At 43.9% G+C, this 6,775-nt stretch overlaps 1 pseudogene; it reads right to left on the bottom strand.

Annotated features, from left to right (window-relative positions):
- Nucleotides 1-868: 868 nt before the first annotated feature.
- Nucleotides 869-2,204, bottom strand: LOC103292656 (tubulin alpha-1A chain-like; annotated as a pseudogene).
- Between the last annotated feature and the right edge of the window lie 4,571 nt (nucleotides 2,205-6,775).

Raw genomic sequence — 6,775 nt, 5'->3', positions numbered from 1 at the left:
TGCTCTGGCTCTCCTCCAGCTGAGGCTCTCCCCAAAGAACAATGAAACTGCCCATCCAGAGCCTGTGGTCCCTCTCCTTCCAAGACTAGTGGTTCTCAGAATGTGGTTTCCAAAACATCAGCATCACATCACATAGGAGTTTGTTAGAAATGCAAAGTCTTGGATTCTAACTCAGAACTACTGAATCAAAACCTCTGAGGGATATGACCAGCAATCAGTGTTTTAACAGCCCTCTCGATGATGCTGAGGACTGCTCGAGTTTGAGAATGGCTGTTCTTATCTAGACCAGGTTCTGGGGTGCTTGAAACCCAGAGATTCCTGCTCCAGTGGCTCTGAGCTCACTTCCAGGGCTTGCATGGGCCTCTTTCCTGGGTCTGAGGACTGATGTACTTCCAGTGGCCCATAGCAACTCTTGGAGGAAGTTGGGAGATAGAGCTTGGTGAGCTGCATTGTTCAAAATTATACTTCAAATATCTATGTCATTATCAAGTACACTTTTCAAAGAGTGAGAATAAAACATTTTTAAACAGTTTGTTAACCCATCAGAGAAATGAACAGTTTGGGTCTGTACAAAGCATCATGGTTTGTTTTTTAAAAAATATGTTTTTTATTGATTTTAGAGAGAGAGGAAGGAAAAGGAGGGAGAGAAAGAGAGAGAGAAACATGGATCTGAAAGAGAAACATTGATCGGTTGTGCCCTGATCTGGAATCAAAACAGTGACCCCTTTCAGTGCACGGGAGAGTGCTCACACAATTGAGTCACAGTGGCCAGGGCCAAAGAATAGTGTTTTAAAGCATAGGCCTGTAATTTGCAATGTTTAAAACAGATTAACTTCTGTAAAAGCAGCACCACTGTGACATTTTAACCTTAGTATTCTCTTTCTTCCTTACCATCTCCTTCAACAGAATCCACACCAACCTCCTCATAATCCTTTTCAAGAGCATCCATGTCCTCACAGGCCTCAGAAAACTCTCCTTCCTCCATGCCCTCATCCATGTGCCATAGGACACAAGCATGCTTGGCACACCTCAGGTCAAACTCGTGGTCCAGGCGAGCCCAGGCCTCAGCACCAGCTGTGGTGTTGCCCAGGATGCTCAGAGCTCACTGTACTTTGGCCAGGTGTCCACCAGGTACTACAGTGGGAGGCTGGTAAGTAGTGCCAACTTTGAAGCCAATAGGGTACAAGTCCACAAATTGGATGCTGCACTTAGTCTTGATAGTGGCAATGGCAGCATTGACATCTCTGGGAACCATGTCACCAGGTTACAATACGCAGCAAACCCTGTGTTTACTGTGGTGAGGGGCACTCATTGGTGAGCCACCTGGTTGGCTGGCTCAGAGCACTCATTGGTGATCTCTGCTACAGAAAGCTGTTCATGGTGGGCTTTCTCAGCAGAGATGACAGGGGAACATGTGGCAGAGAGAAGTGGATGTGAGGATAGGGCACCAGGTTGATCTGGGATTCAGTCAGATTAACATTTAAGGCTCCATCAAACCTGAGAGAAGCAGTTATGGAGGACACAATTTGACCTATTATCCTATTCAGATTACTGTAGGGTGAGCACTTAATATTGAGGTTTCTACAACAGATGTCATAGATGGCCTTGTTGTCAGTCATGAAGGTACAATCAGAATGCTCCAGGGTGGTGAGGATGGAGTTTTAGGGCTCAACTACAGCTTTCAAAACCTTCAGGGCTGGGTAAGTGGAGAACTCCAGCTTGGGCTTCCTGTCATGGAGACATTCCATCAGCAAGGAGGTGAGCCCAGAACCAGTTCCCCAACCAAAGCTGTGGAAAACCAAGAAGCTGTGAAGACCTGTGTACTGGGCAGCAGGTTTCTGAATTCAGTTCAAGACGAGGCCAGTGATCTCCTTGCTGATGTGTAGTGTCCATGGGCATAGTTATAGGCAGCATCTTCCTTGCCTGTGACGAGCTGCTCAGGGTGGAAGAGCTGGTGGTGGGTACCAGTGTGAACTTCATCAATGACTCTGGGTTCCAGGTCTACAAACACTGCCCTGGGCACCTGTTGCCAGCACCTGTCTCACTGAAGAAGGTGTTAAAGGAATCATTTCCCTTTCAGTGGTCTTGTCACATGGCATCTGGCCATTGGGCTGGAAGTCATGTTCCAGGCAGTAGAGCTTCCAGGAGGCATTGCCAATCTGTACAACAACTTGGCCAACAAAGATGGAAGTGCACTCATGCATGGTTGCTATTTTGTGGCTGCCAAGAGTGTGGTGGAGAGGAAGAGGAGAGACTGTTGCTTTCTATAGCACGGCTCTTAGGCAGTTGATGTAAGAGAACCTGATTTGAAAATTTTAAATATTTAGACATATAGTAGACAGTCCTCCATTTTTACTTTTATCCTGGTCTCTGAAAACATTAGGAGTAGGCCTGTTGTGAAACATTTTTATTCTTTTGCTAGAGGCCTGGTGCACGAATTCTTGCATGGGTAGGGTCCCTGGGCCTGGCTGGCCTGATCGGGGCAGGCCAGCTAGGGGGAAGGACCGCAGGGGGTTGGCTGGCTGGGGGGCGGGACCACGGGAGGTTGGCCGGCTGTGGGCGGTTGCTGTGAGAGCACACTGACCACCAGGGGGCACCTCCTGTGTTTAGCATCTGACCTCTGGTGGTCAGTGCATCATCATAGTGACTGGCAGACCAGTCGTTCTGTCGACCGGTCATAATGGTCACTTAGGCTTTTATATAGTATATAGATTTATTCATTCATATATTATTTGATGTCTCTCTCTTTATTGGTATTCTCTATTTTCACCATACCTTTCTTTTTTTACTTTTTAAATCATGGCTTCCTTTTGTACTTTCAACGGGTTTATTATGGCAAGTTGAAGTCTTTTTCTGTTATTTCTACCATCTGTTTGCTCTCACAGGCTGTGTCTACTATCTGTCCAGCATATGAGTAATACTTTTCTATTTCTTTGCATGTCTTGTAATTTTTTGTTGGAAACTGGATATAGTTCCTCCCTCACCCACCCTAAAGCTTGTTATTATTATTTGCTTGTTTAGTTTTTTAGTGACTGGTTGGATTATTTAGAAGTCTCACTCCCATTCTTCCTCCCTCCACCTTCCTACTTCTCCATCCACCAAAATATAAACACATTGTTAAGCTTCTGATGTTGCTCCTCAGGGAAGCACAGCTTTGGGTTTGCCCACAGTCGCCTGGGATGACAGTGGATTGAGTAGGGCTTTAGTCTTCTTTTTCCCTGACCACTCCCAGCTGTTAGACTTCACTGTTGCTGGATGAGTAATTGCTCTATTGTTTTCCACAATATCCTAGAGACATAAAGTGCTCTATAGAAAAATCCAATTACATTCAGGTTTCCTTGAAGGAAAAGTTCCTGTGGTCCCTGTTTAATCTTTCTTCTGACCCTATGAGGAGTCTGCCCACATCTCCTACCTCAGCTGTCTTCAGAAAATTAGTTAGCCTACAGTTTAACCTCTATCTTCACCAAATCCACAAACTGCCTCCTAATTTTCCAACCACAACATCCATTGTTCTTGAGAACTCCCTTAGGCTTAAAATTCTCTACACTCTGTTGCAAATGAAGCTAGTTCCTTTGGGAAGATATTAGGAGCTGTTTTATGACCTGTTTGTCCCCAGACAAAATCTCTAGGCCAGGGCTCTGGAGCTGGGAGTAGGAACAATACACCCTTTTTCATGAATGGGACCCTCCACTTCGGGAGTTGAGCACCGGGTGAATGGGGTGGTGGGGTTGAGGGGGTAGGGAGCAGCAGTCTGAGGTGTTCTTGGAGTGCCTCTCCTAGTGTAGGACCACTGCCTCACAAGCCAGGCTGGGAGTGATGGAGGACCCAGTATTCTCAGAAGCACCTGCCTTCTACAGGTAGCTTAGGGGAGCTCCAGTCTCTCCAATGCCCTTGCCTACAACTTGGCCTCAGCAACAGGAAGTTGAGGCAGAATGAGAAATGTTGATGTCCTGCTCCTCCTAGGAAACGAGCCCTCCAATTTAGAGCTGGGGGAGAGGAAGCCCTGAGTTCTTGGCTTCCCAGTGTGGAGGAGAGTCCCAGCCTTGCTGAATTGGGAGGGGGCAGGCATTTTCTTATGGAATTTTTATAGATTTTCTTACATAGATGTTCGCTCATTTACATATGCCTTTAAGACCATCCCCAGGGGGCTTGAATGACTTAAAAAAACTATTTTATTTATTTATTTATTTATTTTACAAATTTCACTGGCAAAATGTCTGGAGAACCCCTCAGTTCTTCCTTTAAATTTATTTGGACATTCTATGGGGCATCTACTGTATGCCTGTTGCTATACTAAGTGTTAGGAATATAATAGTAAACAAAAGGAACACAGTCTCTTAGTCAGGTGCTTGACATACTATGTAGGGAACTCGATACATGTTTGCCAAATAAATAAATGACTAACAAATAAAAGGTTTTGTTTGTTTTTATGAGAGGTCTGGGATATCCTTAAAACATCTTGCTAGCTAAGTTTCTAGACATTCAGAGGCATTAGGATTGTTATGAGGGCAATGCCTGTCTACAATAGCTTTGTTCTTTTATGCTGTTTGCACAATTTTCTTTTAATCCAAACCTTATTAAAGGAGTACGGGTGGCAGTCGCTATCACTATTCTCTGTTTCCCTTCCTTCCCTTCTGCCTTTGGGGACCTTCATTAAAAATTAAAAGTGTGCCCTTACCACATGCCTGCAGGCTAGGTGCTTCAAGGCATATTCTTGGCATGGTCCTGGCCAGAAGAAACCCTATTTGGGGCTATGCAATCTCAGAAGACAAGTCTGTTCTCATTGGTGTGGAATTCTCTAAATCAATGTTTCTATTGATTTCAGAGAGAGAAAGGGAGAGGGAGAAAGAGTTAGAAACATCAGTGATGAAAGAGAATCATTGATTGGCTACCTCCTGCACGCCCCCTACTGGGGATCAAGCCCACAACCCCAGCATGTGCCCTGAAGGGGAATTGAATCATGATCTCCTGGTTCATGGGTCAACACTTAACCACTGAGCCTCACCAGCAGGGCTCTAATTCACATTTTCTTGTAGCATCTGATAGTGTCCTTTCCAAAGATCCATAATGTTATTTCTTCCTAATTCTTATTGTTCTCTTAGGGAAACACTACAAAAATGCTGGGCTGATCTGTATAAGAGGAAAAGTATGGTATCCAGTCCTGGAAAAATTTTGCTGCCTCTGCTCTGACCATAGCACCAACACTTCATGAGTGGAGGGATAGTCTGATCAGCTGCCCAAGTGGGTTGTGTTTGGCAGGGTGAGGCTGAGACATATTTGAGTATTGGGAAGCTTTGTCAAAATATATGTTCTTGCCCAGGTTGCAGGTTCAATCCCCAGGAGGGGGCGCATAGGAGGCAGCCAGTCGATGATTCTCTCTCATTATTGATGTTTCTGTATCTCTCTCCCTCTCTTTTCCACTCTCTGAAATAAATTAAAAAATAAAAGGAAATATATGTTCTTAGCCCTGAGAACCTCTCAGAGTCAAGTAAGTACAGAAGTGGGGGGAGGGGGGAGTTGGATAGCTAATGGGACTGAAGGAAGATATGGGATGTATATAGGTTGAAAAAGCTCTCCCCAGAAACAGATAATGTTGATGTCTTGGAACCACATAGATATTCCTAGAAGTTTGCAGATCAAGATTATGATTTCAGTAAATTCCAAAACAAGCTTGTCCTGTCTGCAGCTCATTTGTCTCTATTTTTGCTCTTAACTTAGGTGTAAACAGACCCAGTAAAAAGTTATTTCAGTGCCCATGAGAAGTGCTAAACAAGCAACCCTGGAGAAAAACATCCTCCATGCACAAGTTGGGGCAAGGAGTCTCTTCTTGGCATTTGAGAAAGCCATGCTAGGAGGGGTTGGGCTTGCTGTTGGGCGAACTTTCCCTAAAATGACCAGGGTGATCTCATGCTCCTATGACTTCATTTTTACATTAAAGCACTTCTTCAACTGCATCATAAATATAACTTACTTTTAGATTTGTCTAATATATACTTAAGTTGAAAAAACTATTTTGTCATTCACATATTCATTTACTTAATTTATTCAACAAGCACTCATTAAATACTATGTGCCACGCACTGTTCTAAGCATTAAGATAAAGATGAATAAGATATAGTTTCTGACCTTAGGAATTCCACAGTCTAATAAGGTTAATAGGTCCTAATACACATTGTTGCTATTGGACAGCATACAGAGAACAATAGAGGAGTCTTCGGGAATACAGAAAGGTAGAACCTAATTCTGAACGGGTGAGGAGTGTTTCCAAGGAGGAGGGGACAGTTAAATTGAGTTTTAAAAGGAGAGTAGGAATCAGCCAGATAATAGAAGGTTGGGTAAAGGCATTATGAGCATAAAGTTGACCTATACAGACACAGAGGTGAAAAAGCTCACCAAGTGTTCAGAGAACTACAAGAGTTGGGTTCATTAAGTGCAACATGAGGGACAAGAAAAAGGCAGTGGCATCCTGGAGAGCCTTTTTATGGCCCATTAAAGAGTTTGAACCTTCCTTTCTAGGCAAAGAGGAGCTATTGCAGCATTTTATACAGTGAAGGATATGGTCTGATTGTTGGCCTTAGGTTGAATGGATTGAGGGTTGGGGACAATATTGAAGTCAGGGAAACCAAAAGTCTGTTGATTAGTAAATAGATAGTAAGGGTTAGATTTGAGAAAGAGTTTGTAGTTTAATCTCTAAGAATTGGAGATTGATTGAATGAGGACATGTGGGAGAGGAAGTAATCAGTGATTGTCAAACCTAGGGTCTTGCTGCCAACCT

The sequence above is a fragment of the Eptesicus fuscus genome, chromosome 2 (genome assembly GCF_027574615.1).
Source record: "Eptesicus fuscus isolate TK198812 chromosome 2, DD_ASM_mEF_20220401, whole genome shotgun sequence".
Lineage (NCBI taxonomy): Eukaryota > Metazoa > Chordata > Mammalia > Chiroptera > Vespertilionidae > Eptesicus > Eptesicus fuscus.
The sequence above is the reverse complement of the archived record's forward strand: the minus strand, read 5'-3'. Positions and strand labels throughout refer to the sequence as shown.